The sequence below is a fragment of the Ovis aries genome, chromosome 7, assembly GCF_016772045.2.
Source record: "Ovis aries strain OAR_USU_Benz2616 breed Rambouillet chromosome 7, ARS-UI_Ramb_v3.0, whole genome shotgun sequence".
Taxonomy (NCBI): Eukaryota; Metazoa; Chordata; class Mammalia; order Artiodactyla; family Bovidae; genus Ovis; species Ovis aries.
The window spans coordinates 45,915,692-45,930,668 of NC_056060.1; the positions used below are offsets into that span (position 1 = coordinate 45,915,692).

A 14,977-nucleotide genomic window follows, 5' to 3' on the forward strand; every position below is an offset into this window, starting at 1 on the left:
TTTATCAGTCTAGATAGAAGATCAAGCCAGCCACAACATTCCTTTCAGCCAAAGCTTAATTCAAAGCAAGGCTCTAACTCTCCTCCATTCCAGGAAGGCTGAGAGAGGTGAGGAAGCTGTAGGAGAAAAGCTTGAAGCTAGCAGAAATTGGTGAGTGAGGTTCAAAAAGGGAAAAAGCTGTGTCCATCACATAAAAGTGCAAAATGAGGCGACAAGTACTGATGCAAAACCTGCAGCAAGATAGCCAGACGATCTAGCTAAAATCATTAATGAAGGCAGCTACACTAAACAACAGATTGTTCAATATAGATAAAACAGTCATATATGGAAGAAGACGTCACTTAAGACTGTCGTAGCTAGAGAGAAGTCAATGCCTGGCTCTGCAAAGGACAGGTTGACTCTCTTTTTAGGGGCTAATGCAGAGGATGACTTGGAGTTGAAGCCAATACTCAGTTACCATTCTAAAAATCCTAGAGCCCTTAAGAAAAAGACTCAAGCTATTCTGCCTGTGCTCTGTAAATGTAGCAAGCAACAAAGCCTGGATTACGGCACACCCAGTTTACAACACAGCTTACTCAATATTTTAAGCCCACTGTTGAGACCTACTGCCCACAAAAAGAAAAAATTTCTTTTCAAATATTACCGCTCATTGACAAAGCACCCAGTCATCCAAGAGCTCTGATGGAGACGTACAGTGAGATGAATGTTTTTCATGTTTACAGCCATTCTGTACCCCATGGATCAAGGAGTCATTTCAACTATTAAGTCTTATTCTTGTAAGAATTGCATTTTATAAGGCTGCAAACGCCCTAGACAGTGATTCCTCTGATAAATCTGGGCAAAACAAACTGAAAACCTACTGGAAAGGATTCACCAGTCTAAATACCATTAAGAACATTCATGATTCATGGTAAGAGGTCAAAATAACAACATTAACAGGAATCTGGAAGAAGCTGATTCCAACTCTCAGGGATGACCTTGAAGGTTCAAGGTTTCAGTGGAAAAAGTAACTGCAGATGTGGTAGAAACAGCAAGAGAATTAGAATTTGAAGTGGAGCCTGAAGATGTGACTGAATTGCTTTGATTTCATGAGAAAACTTGAATGAATGAGGAACTGCTTCTTATGCATGAGCAAAGAAAGTGGTTTCCTGAGATGGGATCTCCTCCTCATAAATATGCTGTAAAGGTTACTGAAATGACAACAAAGGATTCAGAATATGACATAAACTCAGTTGAAAAAGCAGCAGCACGGTTTAAGAGAACTGACTCCAATTCTGAAAGAAGCTCTGCTGTGGGTAAAATGCTATCAAACAGCACTGCCTGCTACAGAAATCATTCATGAAAGGAAGAGTCAAGCAATGTGGCAAACTTTATTGTTGTCTTATTTTAAGATGTGGTCACAACCACCCCAACCTTCAGCCATCACCTCCCAAATAGGTTAGCAGCCATCAACATCAAGGTAAGACCCTCCACCAGCAAAAAAAAAAAAAAGACTTTCTGAAGACTCAGAGGATGGATAGCACTTTTCTGCAATAAAGTCATTTTTAATTAAGATATGTACATTGGTGTTTTTTAGATGCAATGCTGCTGCTGCTGCTAAGTCACTTCAGTTGTGTCCAACTCTGTGTGACCCCACAGACGGCAGGCCACCAGGCTCCCCCGTCCCTGGGATTCTCCAGGGGAGAGTACTGGAGTGGGGTGCCATTGCCTTCTCCTGATGCAATGCTACTGCACACTTTTAGACTATGAAAGTGAAAGTGTCAATAGCTCAGTCATGTCTGCCTCTTTGTGACCCCATGGACTGCACCCAAGCTCCTCTGTCATAGAATTCTCCAGGCAAGAATATTGGAGTGGGTTGCCATTTCCTTCTTCATGGGATCTTCTCAACCCAAGTATCAAACTCAATTGCTTTACAATATTATGTTAGATTCTGCCTTACAATAATGTGAATCAGTCATAAGTATACATATAGGCTCTGCCTCTTAATCTCTTTCGCCCCACAAGTCCCATTCTTCTAGGTTGTCACCAGGCTGAGCTCCCTGTGCTATACAACAGCTTCCTACTAGCTATTCTTTAAGGCCATGCTAATCTTCTCTGTATCGTTCCAATTTTAGTATATGTGCTGCCGAAGCGAGCACAGGTCTCCCATATTGCAGGCAGATTCTTTACCATCTGAGCCACCAGGGAAGCCTAATTACTATAATATACTATATACTACATATAGCCTATATACTATAATAGACTATCAGTTCAGTTCAGTTGCTCAGTCATGTCCGACTCTGCGACCCCATGAACTGCAGCACACCAGGCCTCCCTGTCCATCACCAACTCCCGGAGTTCACTCAGACTCGCGTCCATCGAGTCAGTGATGCCATCCAGCCATCTCATCCTCTGCCATGCACTTCTCCTCCTGCCCCCAATCCCTCCCAGCATCAGAGTCTTTTCCAATGAGTCAACTCTTCGCATGAGGTGGCCAAAGTACTGGAGTTTCGGCTTCAGCATCATTCCTTCCAAAGAAATCCCAGGGCTGATCTCCTTCAGAATGCACTGGTTGATTCTCCTTGCAGTCCAAGGGACTCTCAAGAGTCTTCTCCAACACCACAGTTCAAAAGCATCAATTCTTTGGCGCTCAGCCTTCTTCATAGTCCAACTCTCACAACCATATATGACCACAGGAAAAACCATAGCCTTGACTAGACGGACCTTAGTCGGCAAAGTAGTCTCTCTGCTTTTCAATATGCTATCTAGGTTGGTCATAACTTTTTTTCCAAGGAGTAAGCATCTTTTAATTTCATGGCTGCAGTCACCATCTGCAGTGATTTTGGAGCCCAAAAAAATAAAGTCTGATACTGTTTCCACTGTTTCCCCATCTATTTCCCACAAAGTGATGGGATTGGATGCCATGATCTTCGTTTTCTTAATGTTGAGCTTTAAGCCAACTTTTTCACTCTCCACTTTCACTTTCATCAAGAGGCTTTTAGTTCCTCTTCACTTTCTGCCCGTAAGGGTGGTGTCATCTGCATATCTGAGGTTATTGATATTTCTCCCAGCAATCTTGATTCCAGCTTGTGCTTCTTCCAGTCCAGCGTTTCTCATGATGTACTCTGCATATAAGTTAAATAAGCAGGGTGACAATATACAGCCTTGATGCACTCCTTTTCCTATTTGGAACCAGTCTGTTGTTCCATGTCCAGTTCTAACTATTTCTTCCTGACCTGCATACAGATTTCTCAAGAGGCAGGTCAGGTGGTCTGTATTCCCATCTCTTTCAGAATTTTCCACAGTTTATTGTGATCCACACAGTCAAAGGCTTTGGCATAGTCAATAAAGCAGAAATAGATGTTTTTCTGGAACTCTCTTGCTTTTTCGATGATCCAGCAGATGTTGGCAATTTGATCTCTGGTTCCTCTGCCTTTTCTAAAACCAGCTTGAACATCAGGAAGTTCACGGTTCACATATTGTTGAAGCCCAGCTTGGAGAATTTTGAGCATTACTTTATAGTATAGTATAAATATACTCTAGGAAACCAGAAACTTTGTATGACTCAGTTTAATATTCACCCTCCAAGGGGCTGGGACGGAAGCTACACTGTCTCCTAGGTATGCCGGTTATCAGGGAATGACACATGATATGAAAACAAGGAAGAGGCTGAGAGCAGGGACCAGAGGGAGCTGGGAAGACCTCTAAGGAGGTGATACTGGAACAGACTCCGAAGTCAAGTGAAGTGTGAGAGAACAGCCCCCACTTTCAGAAGCCAGGGGAGGAGATCCAGCAGCAGAGCAGGAGCTGGAACAGCCTGAGTGTAGGAGGACAACCAGGTGAGGGCCGTGGTGCAGAAGCCGAGTGAAGACAGCCAAAGAGAGAGCCGGCTCCCTGCTGCCGAGGCCGCAGGCAACGACAACTAAGCGCTGGCCACCAGGCATCACTGGCGCCTGGAGAAGCGTGCTTTCGCTGAAGGGATGGGACAGAAGCCAAACTGGTGGGTTCAAGACAGAATGAGAGAGGGAAATGGAACAGAATGGACGACAATTCTTTTGGAAGATACGGACTCCAAGGGAGAATAGAGGACTTGGGAGAACCGTCAACTGGGATATAGGGCTAAGAGTGTTCTGTTGGTGCTACTTTTCCCCTAAGGACGAGAGAGACTACAGTATGTTTCTCATGGAGATGATCCATCAGTGGGAGAAAGCTGATGGTGTGGAAGGGAAAGAAGATTCATGCACGAGTGAGAGCCTTGCATGCCGACAGGGAGCAGGCTCCGGTGCTGTGCGGCTACAGTGCAGGTAGGCTAGCAGATTTAGCATCAGGAAATGATGAAACGACTTCCCACCTTCTTCCTTTTTCTCAGTGAAATAAGCCAAGTCATCAGCTGCCAGTGAGGTGGGGACAGAAACATAGTGGGCTCTGCAGTGCCAAGAGTCCGTCTGGAGGCTTATGGTCATAAATAAAAAGTGAGACGATGCAGATGGCTGGTTTTCTCCAGCCAGGTTCATCAGCCTGAGGCAGGAGCAGGGTGGACAGAGGATGGGGTTTTCCTAGGAAAGTAAGATGAAGGGAGAAACAGTCAAAGAAGTTGGGGGGTGTAGGCAAGTACCTTGGGGTGAGGGTTGAGGGTGGGGCATAGTAGGAATAGATAATAAGGGTGTTAGAGGATGAAGAAGTGCAAGGGTCACCAGGTCAGAGCCCCTTGGAGGGTGCAGGCTGGGTGCACTGGGGTAATAACAGAAATCAGGCGAAAGAGAAAAGGCGAGGGTCAGATGGGAATGCTTATCAAGATTTTGACGGAGGTACAGTTATTGGTAATGATAAGGTCTACACTTGTGATTGCAAGTTTAGTGGGTAATAAAATCAATTTAGTGGGTCATGGCCAGCAATTTTTAATGAGACAAAATAAAAAGCATGTGACTACATTACACCTAGTAAGCGTAGACACTGTTTTGTGAAACTTGGTTCAGTTGTACGTATATTTGCATTGGGTCATCACATAAGATGTATTTCTCCTATAAATCGGGGTTTAAAAAATAAAAAACTCCCCCAGGACACCAGGGCAAGGTTTCTCTATCATGACACTGCTTACATTTGAGACCATGAAATTCTCTACGTATGTAGGGGGGCGGGTAGTGGGGGAGTGCATTATACAGTGTTTGACAACATCCCCGGCCTCTACTCACGGAATACCCGCAGCACTTTTGTGTCCCCTCAAGGTGTGACAGACAAAAATGTCTCTGCATGCCTGTGTGTTGAGTTGCTCAGTCGTGTCTGACTCTTTGAGACCCCATGGACTGTAGCCCGCCAAGCTTCTCTGTCCATGGGATTTTCCCGGCAAGAATACTGGAGTGGGTTGCAGTTTTCTCCTCCAGGGAATCTTCCTGACCCAGGGATCGAACCCAGGTCTACTGCGTCTCCCGCATTGGCAGGCAGATTGCTCATCACTGAGCTACCCGGAAAGCCCTAAAATGTCTCTGCTGCTCCTGCTGCTGCTGAGTCGCTTCAGTCGTGTCTGACTCTGTGCAACCCCATAGAAGGCAGCCCACCAGGCTCCTCCGTCCCTGGGATTCTCCAGGCAAGAACACTTTAGTGGGTTGCCAATTCCTTCTCCAATGGATGAAAGTGAAAAGTGAAAGTGAAGTTGCTCAGTCGTGTCCAACTCTTCTCGACCCCATGGACTGCAGCCTACCAGGCTCCTCCACCCATGGGATTTTCCATGCAAGAGTACTGGAGTGGGGTGCCATTGCCTTCTCCAAAATGTCTCTAGACATTGCCAAATAGCCTCTGGGTGGCAAAACTGCTAAGAACCAGCAGTCTAAGAATAACTGTGGGAAGGATGGCTGAAGTAGACAGAAGAAAGGATAACTAAAAGAGAGCTGGTCAAAGGACTGAGTTGGGTGGACAATCTATATAGATGCCCAAGTTACCAAAAATGTTTATCAGAGAAGGGACTGTGGTCGAGATGAACACCATCTTCAAAGAATGAGGCAAAGTGACCCTGAGGACTATAGATGCATATTCTCTACCCCAGCTACATATTAGAATTACCTGGAGAACTTACCCACCAATGTCCAGGCCCCATCCAGACCAACTAAATCAACATCCCCAAGTGATCCCAACATGTGGCTAGGGTGGAGAACCCTACAGAAGAGGTCCACCCTCCAGGGGTGTATGACGAAAAACAAAAAAACAGGAACCAGAGACTAATAGGCTTCTCTGCTCTCCTGTGAGAATCCACTACGGAATATTTAACATAAACCTGAACTCTGACTTTCACTGCTGATTAACCACACATCCATGGATGAAACATCAGTACATCCCCAAACACCTACAACGGATACAGACAACAGTTCAGTAAAGTAACTCAAATAATTCTTCTTCTCAGCTCGTTGAAACTGATAAAACTGAGTTAATCTGCCTCGATTGGCATTGTAACTTTCATCCATGAAAGGGTAGAGCACTGGCTGGACAAGAACATAACAGCTGCAAAACACAAGAAGCTGTTCCCCTACAACAGTGGTTTGCAGAGTATGGTCCAGGACCAGGAAGATCAGTGTCATCTGCGAACTTGTTAAAAATGCAAATTATCAGGCCCTACCCAAGACTTACAGAATCTAAAACTGTGGCTCAACAAAGCGGGTTTTAACAAGTCCTCAAGGTGATTCTTTTTTAACAAGTCCTCAAGGTGATTCTGGAGAAGGCAATGGCACCCCACTCCAGTACTCTTGCCTGGAAAATCCCATGGATGGAGGAGCCTGGTAGGTTGCAGTCCATGGGGTCGCGAAGAGTTGGACGCGACTGAGCGACTTCCCTTTCACTTTTCACTTTCATGCATTGGAGAAGGAAATGGCAACCCACTCCAGTGTTCTTGCCTGGAGAGTCCCAGGGACAGGGGAGCCTGGTGGGCTGCCTTCTATGGGGTCGCACAGAGTCGGACATGACTGAAGTGACTTAGCAGCAAGGTGATTCTGATAGTGAAGAATCACCATCTCCTGCCTGCAATGCAGGAGACCTGGGTTCAATCCCTGGTTTGGGAAGATCTCCTGGAGAAGGGAATGGCTACCCACTCCAGCATCCTTGTGTAGATATATCCTTCCCACAGATGGGGAAGCCTGGTGGGCTATAGTCCATGGGGTCTTACAGAGTCAGACATTACTGAGCAACTAACACTTTCACTGTCCAGGGGATTCTGAGGCATTCACACCTGGAAACCACTGAATCTAAAGCACAGTTTTCAAATTTGCAGCACAGCCCTGGCTTCCAAGCGGTTGAGATTCTGAGTGTCCCACCAGCATTCAGAGTCATGTGATATGTACTTTTAAAAATGTGAATGGAGGTTCCACTGCTTTTGAAAGTTTTATTTTTTTTTTGTAGTGACTGCCAAGAACTCAAATACTATCAAGTTTCAAAAAACACATCTAGGGGAAGAATTGAAAATGGTACACAGGTAGAACAATCAGCTAAGCTAAAGATAGTGTGGATGGAGACCGGGATTCAAATGCCAGTAGAATCATTTAGCAGCAACTCTCTGGGCTTCCCTGGTGGCTCAGACGGTAAAGAATCTGCCTGCAATGCAGGAGATCCGGGTTCAGTCCCTGGATCGGGAAGATGCCCTGGAGAAGAGCATGGCTACTCACTCCAGCATTCTTGTCTGGAGAATTCCACGGACAGAGGAGCCTGGCGGGCTACAATCCACGGGGTTGCAAAGAGTCTGACATGACTATGCAACTAACACACTCACGTCTCTCTCTCTCAGGCTCAGGAAAACCAAGTTTGAGGACATGCTCCTGGAAGACTCTCCAGTTGGCCAGAAGACCTCCCCTCTACCTTCTGAATGGGATCAAAGAAAGTCAAGGAAAAGGGTTTCACCCTCCTGGGAGGGTGGTAAATAGCTCTTCTGGAAGCCAAGGCTTATACTGAAGGATTTCACTTAAAGTTGGGAAATCTCAGAATTTTAGAAGATAATTGAAAGTTTCCAAAGAGACAAGAGATTGCTGCAGAATGGATCAGGAAAAAAATAAAAATAAAAACAGAATATTGCCCAGTTTTTGTTTCTAAAATGGTTCCAGACAAATTTCCTATTCATTAACCAAATAATACTTTTAAATGTTTTCATATAAAAAAAGCCTGAATGTTTAGGCAAGTAAACCATTCAAGGCGTATAGGGAGCAAATTAATCACCCCTCTGCTCCACAGCTAATTTTAAACAATGTTAGGTTTTATGTGTCCTTCCATATCTTTCTTCAAGGTCATACACATGGAGCTTCTTTTTTAAATCAGAAATAGTATCATACCACATTTGATACTTGGCAACTTGATTTTATTTACATGTAGTATATCATAGACATCCTTCACAAATAATCTCTCTATATATGGATGAGAGGGTCCATATATATATGGACCCTATATATTCATCCTACTGATGGAAACTCATACTCTTCTAGCTTATTTACTGTAGTAATCTGGCAACAAACATCCTCACACACAGATGCCTACATGCTGTTTCTACTTCTGTAAGAAAGGATTCCAAATATTCGACAGCATACACAAATACACACATTCCAAACTGTCACTGAAACTGCCTGCTTTCCCACAAGGTTGCACCCATTCAGACTCCCACCGAGAGTCTGAGGGTCGCCCCCAACCCACCTAACAGAGGATGTTACCAACCTTTTAAACACGCACTAATTGGATGAACAGAACACTAACAGTTCTTGGCTTTTTAATTTGCATTTCCCTGACCATGATGTGTTATGAGAATCTTTTCACATGGTTATGACCATTTGTACCCCTTGAGAATTGCCTGTTCGCATCCTTTGCATATCTTTGATTGTGTAATCCTTCAAGTACTGTTTAATCTCACACTATTACCCTCCCCCACCCCCCACTCTACAAGATGCATAAAGTATAAAAGATCATGCTCTAGGATCTGGATGTGTGGGGTGAGGCCAGGAAATGTCTAACTACACAATAAACCCTCAAAAGCAATTACTGAATAAGTGAATAGCACACTTAGAAAATTTTGTTAGGAGTGCAGCTAAAAGAGTAAAAAGGAAATACAAATATTCATGTCCTGTTCTACATATTCAGAACAATATCACTTTGGATGAAATTTAATTGTTGGTTAACGGAAAAACAAAACATTGTCCTAGCACTGACTAACAATCCACTGTGAAAGGGTGGCAAAGAAGCTGTCTTGATTCATAGCTCTGGGTGGTACATAAACAAAGGCTCTCAAAACCAAGTGCCACCTGCCACTAAGCCACAGGCTTGGTCAAAAGACAGATGAAGTCTACCTTAAACATTTTGTTCTTGTTGTCTCCACTGCCATCCAAGATTTTTTTGCCTTTGAAAATTTCCTGCTTATTGAGGAAGGGGATTGAGGACAGCCTACAGGAGTTTGATACAGTTCAGACTCCTTAACTCTTTTAACTTTAGGCAAAACATCTGGTTATACCCAGCATTTATCCCCATTATTTGTAATAGTTCTGTTTGGCTTATATTTTAACTAGTCTCCTTATTAAATATAAGAGTAATAGGATTAAAAAGTTCTGGGGGAAAGTACTGTAATTAAAAAGGCACCATTTGGGTATATGTTAAGCTGTAATTCTGGTCCTGCTTATTAAGTTTTCCTTCTTGTCTTTAATTTTTTTTTTAACCCATAAAAATAACTTTGAATTACTTAACTCTTTTTTAGTACTTCCTGTATTGGCTAATTCACCACCTCAAAACCTCCAAGAAAACACTATGACTCAAAAGTTCTGGAGTAGTAATGTCAGATGTCACAAGTTTTAGACACTGTCCCAAGAGTCCGGGCATGCCACACACACACACCACACCACACACACCACATAGTTACTTGACAGGCAATTTTCCAAAACGAATAGGCATTTCTAACCTCTTGAAGTTATAAAATCTTAATAGGAAAATATTGCAGGAACTTTGATCAAGCCAAGAAGTTATAATAAGAATCAGGCAAGAGGCAACAAAGCACAATTTGTAACCCTTTGTTAAGAGAGGCATAAAAAAAAACAAATATTGAGGCAGTAAATTTAGGAATGAAGATACAAGGGTTTATAATGAAACTTTTTTAATTTTTAATTTTAGCTTTATTGAGAACACTTCTTTTAGATTTTTATTATGTAATGTTTAGCACATGCACAAAAAAATGACATATATATAGTTATAAAGCACAATACTAAGATGAATAAATACATCTTTAGACTTTTTTTTTTCTGAGCAGTTGGTAAAAATTTAAATTGTTCACCACCTATAACCATCCGTAACTGCTCTTGGAAACAAATGATCTGCTGGTAACAGGGGGAGGAGGAATGGGGGAATCAGCATAATTTGAGCTATAAAAGAAACTGCTGCTGCTGCTGCTGCTGCTAAGTCGCTCAGTCGTGTCCGACTCTGTGCGACCCCATAGACGGCAGCCCACCAGGCTCCTCTGTCCCTGGGATTCTCCAGGCAAGAACACTGGAGTGGGTTGCCATTTCCTTCTCCAAATAAAAGAAACTAGACTAAAGCAAATAACACACACACGCCTCTAAAACCTGACTTTGCTTAAAAATACTTTAGGGAATACTGTTTGAAAATCCCCAAACAAGTAGATTTAACAGTAGGTGAATTCAAAACCCATATAAATAAACCTATGCCTATAAAGAATATTCCCAATACCTCAATGAACAGGGCCAAGTTTTAAAAGTGCACTTTCCCTTTGGAGGTAAAAGCACATCAATGCCAAAAACAGAAACTCTAATAATTCTTCAGTACTCCTTGATGACCTGAGTGGGCACAAAGGCAGAGAGAATCCAAGGACTTCCCCAATCTGAGGAGCCCTGTGCTTTCCGATTCAAGATACCACTTCTAAGACTGGGAAGTTTACAAAAGGGATGGAGGCTTTCAGCAACTAATTTGATTCTCTCCTAAATTAATTACGCTAATTCTAGAAAAATGTATCTTAGGCTTAGGTTGTTCTCCACAGTTCTAGGGCTCAGTGAAAACAAAATTAGCATTTCTGCAGGTATCCCTCCTCTCTCAAGGTCATGTGCCTTGTCACATCCACGGCCCCTTCCGGTTTTTGCATAGATACCCCAAATCAGCCAACAAGGAAGATAAAATGTTGGAAATTCAATGCCTGACATTCTCACTGGATAAGTATTTATTGAAGCGGACAGACGTAAGGGCAGCCTAAATCCTGACATCACAGGGCACATCTCTGAGATGAATGCCTCCCCCCTCCCCCACATGCTCTCAGTGATCCCTTGAAGCCTTTCCAATGATGAAGCCCCAAAGTGCTGACATGACCTCAATACTATGGCATCATTTCTCTCGCCAAGGAAAAAGGCTGGCACGTTCCTGCCAGTGAACTGTAAGTCAGCCAACTCGCCCTTCCCCTGCCCCTTCACAAAGCAGAGATCACAATCTATCTCAAAAGTAAAGATTTCCCCACCGCCCCCCTCCCGAGAAGTCGCCAACTCCAAGCTCTGAAGAAAGAATAGCGCTCAACCTGACGAATGTCACCACTCAGCACCCCGGGTTCTATCAGAAGCCAAAGTTCAGTAGTATTTAGAGCACCGAGCTGCTTGTAATTTATTATATCTGGGGGTCCAGTTTTCCAGAACACCCCCCTACTCTCGCGTCTTTAAATGCGTCTCGTACAACACCAACACTTCCGCTCATTCCCCTCTCATCGTCTAGAAATAGCAAGAGGTTAGTTTTCACCACGAAACAGGCATTCTGAATCAATCTCCTTTTCCCAAGTCACCTGGGTTCTTCACGGGCAGCAAAAACCCAAGTTTCCCCACGCATCCCCCTGAAACCCCAACTTCTGGAAATGTCCCCCTGACCTCGCCTCCGCCAGCTAGCACCGCGGCGAGAGCCGAGCACGCAGCCGCGGGCGCTGCTGCTGTCGCGGCCGCAGCCAGAGAGGCGAGAGGAGGCTCGGGCTGGTCTTCCGCCACGGGGTCACCGCAAACCATGGACGATAACCGGGGCTCCTCCTCTACGCTGGGAGTGAGCTCCCGCGCTCTGATGGGCACCCAGGAGGGTCCTGGCGCCGCCAAGACGGTCCGCACCGGCGCCCGGTCGGGGAAAGCGGTCAAGCGCACGGCTCCAGCAGAGCGCCCCGGCGGCCGCGGCCGCAGGAGAGGGGCGTGTTCCTTGCGCCTCGGAGCCCGACCGCGGCGTCTCGGCGGGACCGTGGAACGAGGCGAGCAGAGCGCGCAGTCTCTGACGGCGGCTCTCGGCCCTCAACCCCGGCGGGCCGGCCTGGCGACGCGCTGCAGCCCGCGCGCCCTTGCGAGGACAGGCGCGGTGCGCGCCCTGTGGAGCCGCCTCCGTGCCGGCCTGGGCGCACAAACTTTCCCGAGGAAAACCGCTCCAGCCTCTCCTGCCGGGGCGCCGCGCTCTCCCCCCGGCCCACCAGCTGTTCGCCCACTCCCCTCGGTAGCCAAGACCCACTGAAAATATGGCGCCCTCGAACGTCGCTCCTCGGTCCCCTTGGGGAATCCCGAAATGCCGGTGTCCGGGACCCCCGACTCCCGACGGGGGCGAAATTTCAGCTCCTGGGGCGAAGGAAGGAGAGGGCGCCCCTGGTCCAGCGCGAGGCCAGCGGCGGCACTGAATCCCAATCCTCCCCTCGCTCTTGGTCCCCCAGCTTCAAGCAGTTTGCTAGTGGCGAGATTGCCAAGTAAAACAGAATCGTGGAATCGGCAGGTCGGAGAGTCCGGGACTGGGAAAGGATCTCCGCACCGGCCGGCTCTCTTTACCCGGAGCCCGGCCGGAGACTTGTTTGCAAAGTGGCGCTGGAGTCGGGGCGACCAGTGCTGGAAAGAAGCCGCTCCGCCCGCGCCAACTCTCCCGGCGCGGGGGCCCGACCGGGGCCGAGGGGACACTCCAGGCAGGCGGGGCCGCTTTTCAAAGCCCAGTTACCGGAAACCCAGGGGGAGCCCCGCAGGGGACCAGCTGCCCACGGCTAGGAATCCGCTCTCGGGAGCGGGCTGAGAGGCTGTTTGCAAACCGCCGCGCTCGGGTCCAGTGCAGTGAAACATACATGTGCAATAGACAGGTGCATTAATTTCATTTTATTTTTATTTTCCTGCATAAAGCTCCCTAGAACATCAAATCTGGGAGCTTTGCGAGGTTTTTTTCTGCATTGGCATCACTCACGAGATGCAAAAGGAAGGGGAAAACCACCCACATTTTCCTTCTGTAAAGGGGAGGGAAAAGACACGAGAAATTCATGCAACGTGCATGCAGCTGGAGGAAGAGGAAAACCCGAGTGAGCCGTGCGCCTTACCGGGGGATGCATTTACTGTCTCATTGCAGAGCGCCTGCCTCGGAGTGCAGCCGGCGTCCCCCAGCGCGCCCAGCGACCGCTCGGCTCCCGCAGCCGCCCCAGCCGCTGCCGCCGCCGCTGGCTCCAGGCGCGGAACAAGAGCCGAGGGCGAGCGCGAGCGCACGGCCCGGGAGCGCCGGGAGGGCAGGAAGCGCGTCATCACTCGGGGACGGCGCGGCCCCGCGCGGCTCGGGTTCGGCCGCCGCGCAGCGCGGCACCGAGGTTGGGCAGGCACGGGCTCCACCGGGCATCTCTTGGGTCTCTAGCTAGCCGTCCGGTGCTGGGAGGTTTCGGGGGCAAAGGGAGGCGCCGGCCGAACTGTCGCAGAGCTCGGGTCTACTGTGTAAAGAGAGAGGGAATGCACCGTCTTGGGGAATGAGATCCCTGGGTCCGCAGAGCGCTTCCCCAAACCGCTGGCCCGCCGCGGAGGGGAAGCGAGGTGAGGTTCCGACACATGGAACCTGGTGGGCTCTGGGGTCCTATTGCGATGCTGTCGGTGGGAACCCCAAGCAGGATTGTCCCTGTCTCTAAGTGTTGCACACGCCGACACCAAAACCCACCAGGTCAGAGGTCATTTAGGGATTTAGAGAACGGCTTTTAGGGATGAGGGGGCGTAATCTATTAAATTCAGCAGAAGAAATTTTTCTCCTGCCTGCTGTGCCCTTAAAGTCAATGATATACCTTTGCAATTTACACAGCCATTAGGAAATGTAGGGTGACCTGAAACAATGAGAAGTTTTGGAGGTCAGGAGACCTCACAAAACACTATGTACTATATGGTGTCATTTTTGAAAATTGGTATGTGGAGAGGTAGAAAAGACTGGACGCAGAAACCAAGATGTTAACTAGGGCTCGGTAATTGGAGTTGTGGATGGTTTTTCTTTGTCTGCTTAGTTCTAGCTTGTGATTTTTCTGTAAGGGACACGTGAAAGTGAAGTCGCTCAGTCGTGTCCAACTCTTTGCGACCCCATTGTAGCCTACCAGGATCCTCGGTCCATGGGATTTTCCAGGCATGAGTACTGGAGTGGGTTGTTATTTCCTTCTCCAAGGGACACACATAACTTTTGTAATTACAAACGTTTTCAATAAGAAAAGACCTTGCATTTTTCTCCATCCCAATATAAAATAACCAGGATTAACTCCTTTTCCCAAAAAACAGGTAGCAAATCTCTTTACTTACTCCTAACTGAAACTACGGCAACTTTTTAGTGTTTCTCAGAGCATGAAACTTCTGCCCTTATGAATTGGAGATTATGTAAATTGATCTGTCTTGATGAAGTCTACTGAGACACTGGATAAGGCTGGATACTCTATAAGGAAAAAAAAGCATGTTCTTGTCAGGGCTGATGGACTTGACTTTACTATGACCACATGTTTATAACAGAGAACAGCTTTGTAACTTATTTCAGAGAATACACTTTATAAATCAAAAAGCACAGTTAGAGAACCAATGAACTGGCTATTTTAGAAAGTTCTCGGAGTTACACTGCACAGTTTCTAATTGCACAGGAAAAAATGGTTCTGTTCACCACACTTTAAATTTTAAACATTCCCCAGTCTAACAATAACTGGTGGTGGCAAGAAGCCACCTCAGGGGATGGTTAAAAAAGTAAATGTTTATTGATTTTTGTAAGAGATTGGTAATAA

General features: G+C 46.5%; 1 protein-coding gene and 1 pseudogene across 10 annotated transcripts in view; both read right to left on the bottom strand.

Annotated features, from left to right (window-relative positions):
• TLN2 (talin 2) overlaps window positions 1–13,427 on the bottom strand; it is a 498,466-nt gene extending 485,039 nt beyond the window's left edge. For all 10 annotated transcript variants that reach the window (XM_060417828.1, XM_060417827.1, XM_027971770.2 and 7 more), the window contains exon 1: window positions 13,292–13,427. The gene's annotated coding sequence lies outside the window, so the exon portion shown is untranslated. The remainder of the gene's footprint in view (window positions 1–13,291) is intronic.
• Window positions 2,078–2,138, bottom strand: LOC121820092 (U6 spliceosomal RNA; annotated as a pseudogene).
• Window positions 13,428–14,977: the final 1,550 nt, after the last annotated feature.